Genomic DNA, 11,394 nt, shown 5'->3' with positions numbered 1-11,394 from the left:
CTTGACTGGGCCGCAAGGTCCCCAGATATATATTTTGTCAAACATTATTCTGGGTGTGTCTGTGAGGGTGTTTCCAGTTGAGATTAGCATTTAAGTCAGTAGACTAGGTAAAGCAGATTGCCCTCCCCGGTATGAGTGGATCTCATCTAACCCATTGAAGTCTTGAATAGAACAAGAAGGCTGAGTAACAGGGAACTTCTGCTGCCTGAAGGCTGGACCAGGACAGCCATCTTCTCCTGCCATAGACTCAGACTAGAACCAGAACATCAGCTCTCTCAAGTCTTCAGCTTGCTGACTGCAGATCCTGGGACTTAGCCTCCACAATCTCATAAGCCAATTCCTTATACTGAATCTCTTTATATCTATCTCTATATCTATCACTATCTATATCTATGTATCTCTGTATATGTATATGTATATCTGTATCTGTATCTTCTGATCTGTTTCTCTGGAATGCAGCCTAACACAGCCAGAATAGTGGTTCTCTACCATGACTGCACATTAGCACCTCTTAGGTCCTGGGAAGGGTGTGTGTGAAAAAGTATAGTCCTCTGGGACCCATCCCTAGAAGCTCTGATTCAGTTGGTTTGGGGTGAGGCCTGGACATCTCTATTTTCCAAAAGCTCCCCAGGGACTCCCTTGTACAGCGAGAGTGCCGAGGCTCGGAGCAGCGGAATGGGAAGTGTGAGGGAGAGGACAGAGGCTTGAACTTATTCAGGGCACCTGTGTTGCAGCCATTTTCACGAGCTTGCTTGGTTAGTAGTGTACAAGACAACCCTATTCAGCAGTGATGATTACTCTCATTTTCCAGGTAAGGACACCAGTTGTTCAGTCAGTGAGTGGATGGTCCAAGGTCACAAGGCTAGTCAGTGACAGAGCTGGAATTTATACTCAGGTCTGTCTGACCCTAAAATCTGGAATATGAGCCTCAAAAAGTTTGGCCCAGAAGTAGTGTTTGCTTTCTCCAGGAGCATAGACAACAGTGGGGTATGATAACCTCACCTGGAGGTAACCCCACAGTGGAGGAGAGATGTAAGCTTGGGGAAGCTGCAGGATTTATGAGTGCCATGACAATGTCTGTGCTTTTTAGTGTCATATTAGCAAAATATTAGCATTGGACCTCAGAAATCAAAACTATTCCTCCATCCCTTTGCCTTCCTTCTAGGGTAGGGAGCCTATCACATTCATTTCTTTGTTCCATTGACAGCAGTGCTTGGCATAAAGTGGGTGCTCAATTAATGTTTACAGAATTGAAATAAGTGGTTTTAAAGGTCACAAAACTGATGCAACAAATACTCAGAGAAGTTAGTCTTTCCCACACAGATTGAGTTATAGCAGAGCGGGGACTAGAATCGACTCTTCTGCCAGGTGCTCTGTATGGTTTCAGACTCATGGCCTATTGTGGCTAAATGAACCTCAGAAAAGGTTTATACAGCATTTTAAAATATTCTTAATTTTCTGTGTCCTCTTCAGCTCAGTAATAGTGGCTGTCTGAAATGCTGTGTGTGGAAAGATTATGAAGCTCATAAGGAAAGAGATTGTGATTGATTAGTGATGTCTGCCATGGATGTAGGCATGGTTAGTGGCAGCATATGTGCCAGACATTTGCTGTTCCTGATTTCATTCAAATCCTTTATGTTATGGTTAAGAAAATCAAAGCCCTTTTGCTGTCTATAAAAGTATATAACTAATGGGAGACCTTCTACAAATTTTCACTATTCTAGGACCTCCTTAAGGAAAAGCAAACATTATGGGGTTATGACAAAAATTCTGGACCTGAAATTGGATGAAAAGACTGGTGCACACACTCTTATGCTTACTGATGGTATGATCTCAGGTATGTCTCTTTTTTCTCCTGAGTTTTCTTTTTCTTCACCTAAAAATGGAGATATAATTTTTCTCTCTCAGGGTTGTTATGAAGGAAAGTAAAAAAAGTGTCCAATCAACTCTGAAGCACTATGGGACTCATTCCTTTTGTGGATTGCATTATTAGTCCCAATTCTTTACCTCTCCCTGTATCTATGTCCTTTGCCATATGACTGTAGTTCTCCTCATAAGGCCAAATAGGTTTCCCTGGCCTTTAACTTTGATCTTGGCCGTATGACTTAATCTGACCGATGGAAAGGGACAGAAGCCATAAGGTGCCGGTGTGGGCTAGTCTCAAGAGGCCATTTATTCCCACGTTTCCACTTATTCTCTTGTGCCTCTGTCATTGTCATGAGAACAACATGCTCCAGCTAGCCTAATGGACCAAGGACTAGAAAAGAAATGAGGTCCAGACTCAGAGCCAACCTGCAGCTTATTGCTGCCCAGCTGATCCCAGCTGATCCCAGCCTAGAGCAGCTCACCCCCAGAGCCCCGGTTGGCAAATTGCGGCTTGTGAGCCACATGCGGCTCTTCGGCCCCTTGAGTGTGGCTCTTCCACAAAATACCACGTGTGGGTGCTACCTCAATAAGGAATGTACCTACTTATATAATTTAAGTTTGAAAAATTTGGCTCTCAAAAGAAATTTCAATTGTTGTACTGTTGATATTTGGCTCTGTTGACTAATGAGTTTGTTGACTACTGCCCCAGAGGACCTGTAAATGCCTGAGCTAAATAAATGTTCATTGTGGTATATAATGGAGATTGTTTGTTATGCAGCAATAGCTGACCGAGGTGCCTATAAAGGCCATTCTTGGTAAGAAGCAGATTTCTCTCTCTGGGGTTGCAGTTTCATTGTGGAGTAAAGGGCAATTGAGCTCCGGGGAGGAAAGGGTACCTCATCACAGACTGGCTTTCCCTTCCTCTTCCACCTCTGGATGAGCTGAGGGGGCTCCCAAATGCCTGCTACTGACTGAAATATGCAATAGTGTGAGAGCCTCTTACCCCAGACACAGCCCCATGGCCTCTTGCAGTTCAGTGGCTCAATGTAGAACATCAGTTGTTTTGGTTTGGTTTTGTCAGTCTTGTAAACCAATAGCCTCTCTCCAAACCATCTTGTACCTGCAACCTTTATCCTGCATCCTACTTCTGGGGGTCTCATTACTTATTCCTCATTCTCCACCCCTTCTCTGCATCCCATCTTGGGCTGGACTATTCTCTGCAGGAGGAGGGAAGATGTGTGGAAGGGCTGCTGCCCCAATTAGCTGGGGAGAGAGTGGGCCTTGGCCTCAGCCAAGGAGCTGGGTTGGTGGGTGGGCACCATAAGGGCAAAGAGGACCTGGAAGAGTCCAGGAGAATATGCAAAACGCTGCATTGAAGAGGCACAGGCTCAGCTTTTTTTTTCTTTTTTTCTCTGAAGTTCAAGCAGAAAATTGATATGCTAAATGGATACAAAGAAAGAAATTCTTCCAGCAAGTAACCAGGTCTAAGGATTTCTCCCCTTGAAGGAAAAAAAAAAATGATGATGTGTGTGCTCTGAAGCTATTTTAACTGGTATTTCTCAGAGAAAGAGGCTGTTTGACCTTGAGATCATTGGGTTGGGAGAAAGAAATGAGCCAGAGAGGGGTGGGGACTTGTCTAAGACCGAACACAAGTTCGCAGGCACAGGAGGGACTGGGACCCAGGTATGCTAGGTCCTGCTCAGGCCCTTCCTGTGCTGAGCAGGTTTGCAGGACTAACCTGACCTAAGACCAGGGCAGGGTCACCATCCCTGCATGGTTCAATTGTCATCTAGCTTCTTGCTGGAAAATACCGCTCTTCAAAGTATTCGCATGTCATGGTCCCGCTTTCCTGAGTCCAAAGAGTCACTCTTGGTAGCTTGCACTGTTGATGATAGGGCTATGCACTATTGTCCCCGAAGCTGATGACCCTGATTACAGCTGCATTCCTGCATTGCTGGTGCCTGGGCTACTGCACCCTGACACTGCGTTGCTCTCTCTGGCCTACCTTGTATGGTCCAGACAGCCCACTCTTCTGCTGTAGACTACAGAAGAAACTGTAGTCTTCTCATTCTACAGTTTGGGACCAAAGAAATCCTTGTGCATTAGGAGTGAGAAAGGAGTGTTTTTCTATCCACAATTCAGGAATGTTTCTTTTTCCTGGAGAACATTCACCCCGTTCTAGGCAAAAGTCATTTCCATCCTTGGGAGTAGTGTTTCTCCCATGATCTTGGTTAGATGATCACCAAATTGTCCAATATTGATATCTTTCTAAGGATTGGGTTTTCACTTAGTTTTATCCATGGTTATTTTACTATACCCATGTAATAAATGGGGAACTGAGGCCCAGAGAGTGCAAATAGCTTGCCTATAGTCATATTGCTGGTTATTGTTTGGGTGAAGGTGTTTTTTTTTTAAATTTTTATTTATTTATTTATTTTTTACAGAGACAGAGAGTGAGTCAGAGAGAGGGCTATCAGGGACAGACAGACAGGAATGGAGAGAGATGAGAAGCATCAATCATTAGTTTTTCCATTGCGCGTTGCAACACCTTAGTTGTTCATTGATTGCTTTCTCATATGTGCCTTGACCGTGGGCCTTCAGCAGACCGAGTAACCCCTTGCTTGAGCCAGCGACCTTGGGTCCAAGCTGGTGAGCTTTGCTCAAACCAGATGAGTCTGCACTCAAGCTGGTGACCTCGGGGTCTCGAACCTGGGTCCTTCCGCATCCCAGTCCGAGGCTCTATCCACTGCGCCACCTCCTGGTCAGGCTTGGGTGAAGGTGTTATAGAATGAATTTTTATGTCTTCCCAGAATGCACTGGTGGGAAGATTAGCCCCTTAATATGATGATATTTGGAGGTGGGGTCTTTGGGGGTGATGCATTCATGATGGGATTAGTGCCCTTTAGAAAGAGGAAGAGACCAAAATCTTATCCTTTCCATGACACATACTGTGGAAAGGCCTTGTGAGCACATGGTAAGAAGACAGCGTCTACAAGCCAGGTGGTGGGTTCTCACCAGACACCAGATCTACTGGTACCTTGACCTTGGACTTCCCAGATTGCAGAACTTGAGAAACAAATGTTTGTTGGCATGGCAACCTCCTCTGACTGTGATAGGAGTTGAGAAGCCAGGCCTCATAACTCTCAGCCTAATTTGCCTTCACCAGAGTCTCTTGAAGGTGAATGGTGCACTGTCATTATAATCATATGAGGTTTTGTTTACCTGACTCCTCACAGGATGGTGAGTTTCAATTCATTCTGTCCTTCCACTGGAGACAGAGTGGGCTTAGCTGAGATCCATCAGCCACTGTGACACAAAGTTGGAGAAATGTTTTCCTCTAAGAACACTGTGACAAGAGAGTAGGAACAGACATCTTGCTGTCCAACAACCAAGGTAATTAATATTCCATTAACAAGGCCATTACAACTCCTGAATAGAAATATGCTTCATCTTAAGGTGCGAGGCCCACTTCTAAGTGAGGTGTAACAGCTGAATAAGCATACCTGCTGATTTATGTCCATAAAACTTAATTTATTAACAATGTCTTAATTGTGATGGTACGTATGTCCCTGAGCCATTAGCAAAATCCTCTAAAAGCCGCTGACAAGAATAATATGCCCAATAAATGGGATGAACAGCACTTTTCTGCTTCTGAGGCTATAGACTTGCTAATAAGGCTGGGCTGGTCTTTTAATGAAGGGGCCCAGTGGGCGGGAGGGAGCTGTGGTGGAGAGTATGATGGAAGGTGGCCTCTTCCTATGTCATACTGCTGTGTCTTGAAGGATGGGTGACAAGTGGACAGAGAAGATACCAGGGTAGGTGGAGGAAACAGGGGAGGGTTCTGCCAACACAGGAGTGCAGCTCCAATGAGTTGTTCAGTTTGGCTGAAGAATAACTGATTTCACATCCTGCCCCTCCCCCTTCCTTACTTCCCTCTTCCTTTCCATCTTTCTTCCTTGCGCTGCTAAGAGCTTGGCCCCTTACCTAGCACACACAGCCTCTTAGCATTGGCTGTCCGTGCAAATGCCAAGAGGTGGACCCTGATCCACTCTCAAATGGATTTAGACGTGGCCCGACCGGAATGCCTGAACTCAGAAGGATGACAGCCTCACAGAGCCGGCAACCCACAGGCTGTGAAGAGCATAGCTTTTACACACTGCGATATCCAGCTAGATGAATTTAGGCTGCAAAACAGAATATTTTATCTCCTCTGGGAATTCTGATGGTCAAAGAAGACACATATTTCTTTTTCTCCCTGCTTTCTCCCAACATGGGGAGGGAAGGTGTTAAAGTCCTCCTAATCAGGGGAAGCAATTCCTATGGCTGCTGCCAAGGTTTGAGACCAGAAATTCAACATTTCTTTCATGGACACCATTTTCTGAGAAGAACAAATGGATTGAACACATACACTCCCAGGCTGCCTTGGTGGCAAACACTGTTACCATGCCTCCTCTCCCCTACGTGCCGTGGTCTGTACAGGGGCACCAGAGGGCTCAAGGCTTCCACACTCCTGGGGCGAAATGCACTAGAGTCCTTCAGGTTCTGCCAGCCCAACTTTTGTTCTTAAACTACTGTATTTTGATTTGGGATTCTGTTACTTAAAACACAAAAAATCTTGGTTAGTGTAGTCTGCCATGTATTGCTCAATACTTTTCTTACTAAACAATGTGAGGAAAAAAGTGAGGAAGAACTAGCAACATAAGGAAAAGACACTACCCTTGAGAAGCTGTCAAAAATCTCATTCCAATTCTTTTTTTAAAACCATCTTTATCGAGGTGTAATTTACATACAATGAAATTGACATGTTTTAAGCATACAGGTTGATGACTTCTGATAGAGGTGTATACCTGTGTAACTACCACCTCAATTACTATGTACAACACTTCCATCTCCCCAGAAAGTTTCCTGGTTCCCCCAATGCCAAATTGCTGCCTGGCAACTACTGCTCTGGTTTCTGTCACTATTGATTAGTTTTATCTGTTCTAGAATATCATATAAATTATACAACATGTAACACCTTTTTTTTTCTTTTTTTATCGATCTGTTCTTTTTTTAAATTTTAATTTATTGTGTTTACATAGGTTCTATGTCCCCCTGAATACATCCCCCTCCCCCATCTTCCCCACAACATCCCCCTTTCCCCCCTCCCCGGAATGCCCCCCCCTTTCCCTCCAGGATTAGCTTTTCTGCTCTCTATAACGTTTGGTTATATGTGTATAATTTCACCAATCTCTTCCCCTTTTCTGATCCCTTCCTGTCATCCCCTTTCCCTCTGTCCGCTTTCCCTCTGGTCCCTTTGATCCCTCCTCTGTCTCAATTTTGTTCCTCAGTTCACATTGTTCATTGGATTCCTCAAATGAGTGAGGTCATATGATATTTTTCTTTTTCTGCCTGGCTTACTTCACTTAACATAATAGCTCCATGTCCATCCATGTTGTCGCAAAAGGTAAGATTTCCTTCTTTTACATGGCCCCATAATATTCCATTGTGTATATGTACCACTGCTTTTTAATTTACTCGTCCACTGACAGACACTTGGGCTGTTTCCAGATCTTCGCTATTGTGAACAATGCTGCCATAAACATGGGGGTACCTTTCTCCTTTTGAAACAGTGCTATGGTGTTCTTGGGGTATATTCCTAAAAGTGGGATAGCTAGGTCAAAAGGCAGTTCGATTTTTAATTTTTTGAGGAATCTCCATACTGTTTTCCACAGTGGCTGCACCAGTCTGCATTCCCACCAGCAGTGCAGGAGGGTTCCCTTTTCTCCACATCCTCGCCAGCACTTATTCTGTGTTGTTTTGTTGATGAGCGCCATTCTGACTGGTGTGAGGTGATATCTCATTATGGTTTTAATTTGCATTTCTCTAATGATTAATGATGTTGAGGATTTTTTCATTTGTCTATTGGCCATCTGTATGTCCTCTTTGGAGAATTGTCTATTCGTTTCTTTTGCCCATTTTTTGATTGGATTGCTTATCTTCCTGGTGTTGAGTTTTACAAGTTCTTTATAAATTTTGATTATTAACCCCTTATTGGACATATTGTCGAATATGTTCTCCCATTGTGTAGTTTGTCTTTTTATTCTGTTCTTATTGTCTTTAGCTGTGCTAAAGCTTTTTAGTTTGATATAGTCCCATTTGTTTATCCTGTCTTTTATTTCACTTGCCTGTGGAGATAAATCAGCAAATATATTGCTGTGAGAAATGTCAGAGAGCTTACTGCCTGTTTTCTTCTAAGATGCTTATGGTTTTACGGCTTACATTTAAGTCTTTTATCCATTTTGAGTTTATTTTTGTGAATGGTGTAAGTTGATGGTCTAGTTTCATTTTTTTGCAGGTAGTTGTCCAATTTTCCCAACACCATTTGTTGAAGAGGCTGTCTTTACTCCATTGTATGTTCTTACCTCTTTTGTCAAATATCAGTTGTCCATAAAGGTGTGGGTTTATTTCTGGGTTCTCTGTTCTGTTCCATTGATCTATGTGCCTGTTCTTATGCCAGTACCAGGCTGTTTTGAGTACAATGGCCTTGTAGTATAACTTGATATCAGGAAATGTGATACCTCCCACTTTAGTCTTCCTTTTCAAGATTGCTGAGGCTATTCGTGTTCGTTTTTGGTTCCATATAAATTTTTGGAATATGTGATCTATATCTTTGAAGTATGTCATTGGTATTTTAATTGGTATTGCATTGAATTTATAGATTGCTTTGGGTAATATAGACATTTTAATGATGTTTATTCTTCCTAACCATGAGCACGGTACATGCTTCCACTTGTTTGTATCTTTCTTGATTTCTTTTATCAATGTACAAGTCTTTAATCTCCTTGGTCAAATTTACTCCTAGGTACTTTATTTTTTTGGTTGCAATAATGAAGGGGATTGTTTCCTTAGTTTCTTTTTCTGACAGTTCATTGTTGGTGTATAAAAATGCCTCTGGTTTCTAAGTATTAATTTTATATCCTGCCACCTTGCTGAATTCATTTTTCAGGTCCAGTAGTTTTTTGACTAAGACTTTAGGGTTTTCTAAATACAATATCATATCATCTGTAAATAACGATAGTTTTACTTCTTCTTTTCCAATTTGGATGCCTTTTATTTCTTTTTCTTGTCTGATTGCTGTAGCTAGGACTTCCAGAACTATGTTAAATGAGAGTGGTGAAAGGGGGCACCCCTGCCTTGTTCCTGATCTTAAGGGGATTGCTTTTAACTTTTGTCCATTGAGTATGATGTTGGCTGTAGGCCTGTCATAGATGGTCTTTATTATGTTGAGGTATATTCCCTATAATCCCACTTTGCTGAGAGTTTTGATCATAAATGGGTGCTGGATTTTATTGAATGTTTTTCTCTTGCAGCTTTTAGTAGTCTTTCTTTATCTCTTAGCTTTGGTATTTTGATTTTGACATGTCTTGTTGTAGGTCTCTTTGTGGGGTCTGGTCAGTTAGGGGTTGAAGTTGTTAGAAAGTTACATTTCCAGAAAAAAAGACTATATATATAGTTCTCTCTGCTTCTTGAACCTGTATGACTCTTTCCTGCATCAATTTAGGGAAATTTTCAGTTATAATTTCTTCAATCAGGTTCTCTATCCCTTGTTCTTTCTCTTCTCCTTCAGGAACCTCTATTATGTGGATATTGTTTCTCTTCATGTTGTCACAGAACTCTCTTAGAGTTTCCTCAGACTTTTTGATTCTCTTTTCTTTCTGCTGTTCTGCTTTCATGCTTTTGCTTATCTTGTCCTCTAAGTCGCTGATTCAATCCTCTGCTTCATCCAGCCTGCTTTTCATTCCTTCTAGTGTAGTCTTCATTTCTGATATTGTGTTTGTCACTTCTGTCTGGTTCTTTTTTATGATTTCAGTGTCCTTTTTGATGCTTAAAGTTTCTTTATTTAAGTGATCATTAAATCCATCTATTGTAGCTTTGAGATCCTTAAGCATCCTAACAATCATTATTTTAAATTCTGCATCTGGTAATTTGATTACTTTCATTTCATCCAGATTTTTTTCTGGAGATTTTTCTTGTTGATTCATATGGCTTACTGTTCCTCTGTCTTCCCATTGTTTCTGTTTGTGGTTTGCAGGCTTGTTTGAGTTGTGGTCTTCTTAACTAATAGAGCCTCTTTTTTGTTTTTTATATCTTAACTGGGTCAGGTGTGAGGAGCCCTTCCTTAAGATGTCACTGTAACAAGGGTTGTTATGTCCTGAACTGATGCTCTCTGATGGCCTCTGGACCTTCTTGGCTGGAGCCTGGTGCAGATCAGTGGGGGTCACTGCCTATGACTGACCCTTATCTAACTTTTTAGAGCAACAGGCAATACAGATCCCATGGCTGCCTCTGCTGAGCCCAGGTGCCGTTGTTAATATCAACTTAGGCTGGCTTTTATCTACTTTTGGCCTGGAGGATGTTCATTTAAATGTTCAGGTACCTCTGAGATCCGCTTTCTGCTGCCTCTTATTGGTGGCTACTTGTTGGGATCAGTACTATAAATCAGAGGTTAGGTAAAGTATTGGATGTGGCTTGTCCCTGAACCTCAGGTGTCATTCTATCCAACCTTCTATTTTATTTTAATTTTCTTTCTTTTCAGCCTCAGAAAGGTGTGGCCACAGAAGTCCAATGGGTGTGGCCTCTGTGTTCCTGAGGCGCGGTCTGTCCGCAGGCCCAGCACCACTGTTGCTGCTACCTTGGGCATTCAGGCACAGGAGTTGCCAGTCCTGGCCAGCTGCTGTGGTCACTGTGGCTTCTGCCTCACTTCTGCAGATGGGACTGCATGTGCGCACTGGTTTACAAGCCCTGGTGGTCAGGCCTCCGCCCCACCCCTGTGGGCAGAACTGTGTTCACATGTCCAAGCTGCAAGTCTTGGCCAGCCTCAGGCCTCTGCCCCGCCCCCGTGGGTGAGATTGCTTTTGCACATCCGAGCTACAAGCCTTGGCTGACCCTGGCCTCTGCCTCGCCCCCATGGGCAGGACTGCTTTGGCATCCTTGGACAGCAGCCGCGGACAGCTCCCAGCTTCTGCTCCTGCGTCCCAGGGCTGCCGCCCACCCTCTGGTGAACACTCAGCAGTGTGGGGGTGGCGTTGTAGCTCAGACCTCAGTACCCAATACTGTATCCCCGAAGGGCTCCCTGCTTCTAAGCAACTCTGCTCTGACTGTCACAGGAGAGTTTCCATTTGACTGGTGACCTGCTTCCCTTTGCTGGTATTGCTGGTTCCAGGAAAAATATTCACTTTAGTTTTGGAGAGTGACTCAGCCCAGGGGTTAGGGCGGCTGTCCCTCAAAGTGTTTCTCCCTGTGCTTCCTAGATTACACTCTCTTCCTGCTACTTTGGTCCTCTCAGCTCTCCCTGTCCCCCACAACCCCGGTAAGTAGTTGTGAAAGAGGTTTTCTGCATCCCTTTAAGATGAATCCTGGGTCTGAGAAATCTATCTCTTTCTTGCAAACAGTATCTTGACTTGTTTCACAGCTAAATACTGTCCATACACCTCTTCTAGGCTCTGGGGCTGTAGGCTGGGGCTTTGGTCCTGGGGCCTAGGACCC

The sequence above is a fragment of the Saccopteryx leptura genome, chromosome 3 (assembly GCF_036850995.1).
Source record: "Saccopteryx leptura isolate mSacLep1 chromosome 3, mSacLep1_pri_phased_curated, whole genome shotgun sequence".
NCBI classification, from domain to species: domain Eukaryota; kingdom Metazoa; phylum Chordata; class Mammalia; order Chiroptera; family Emballonuridae; genus Saccopteryx; species Saccopteryx leptura.
This window is presented reverse-complemented; position numbering follows the sequence as displayed.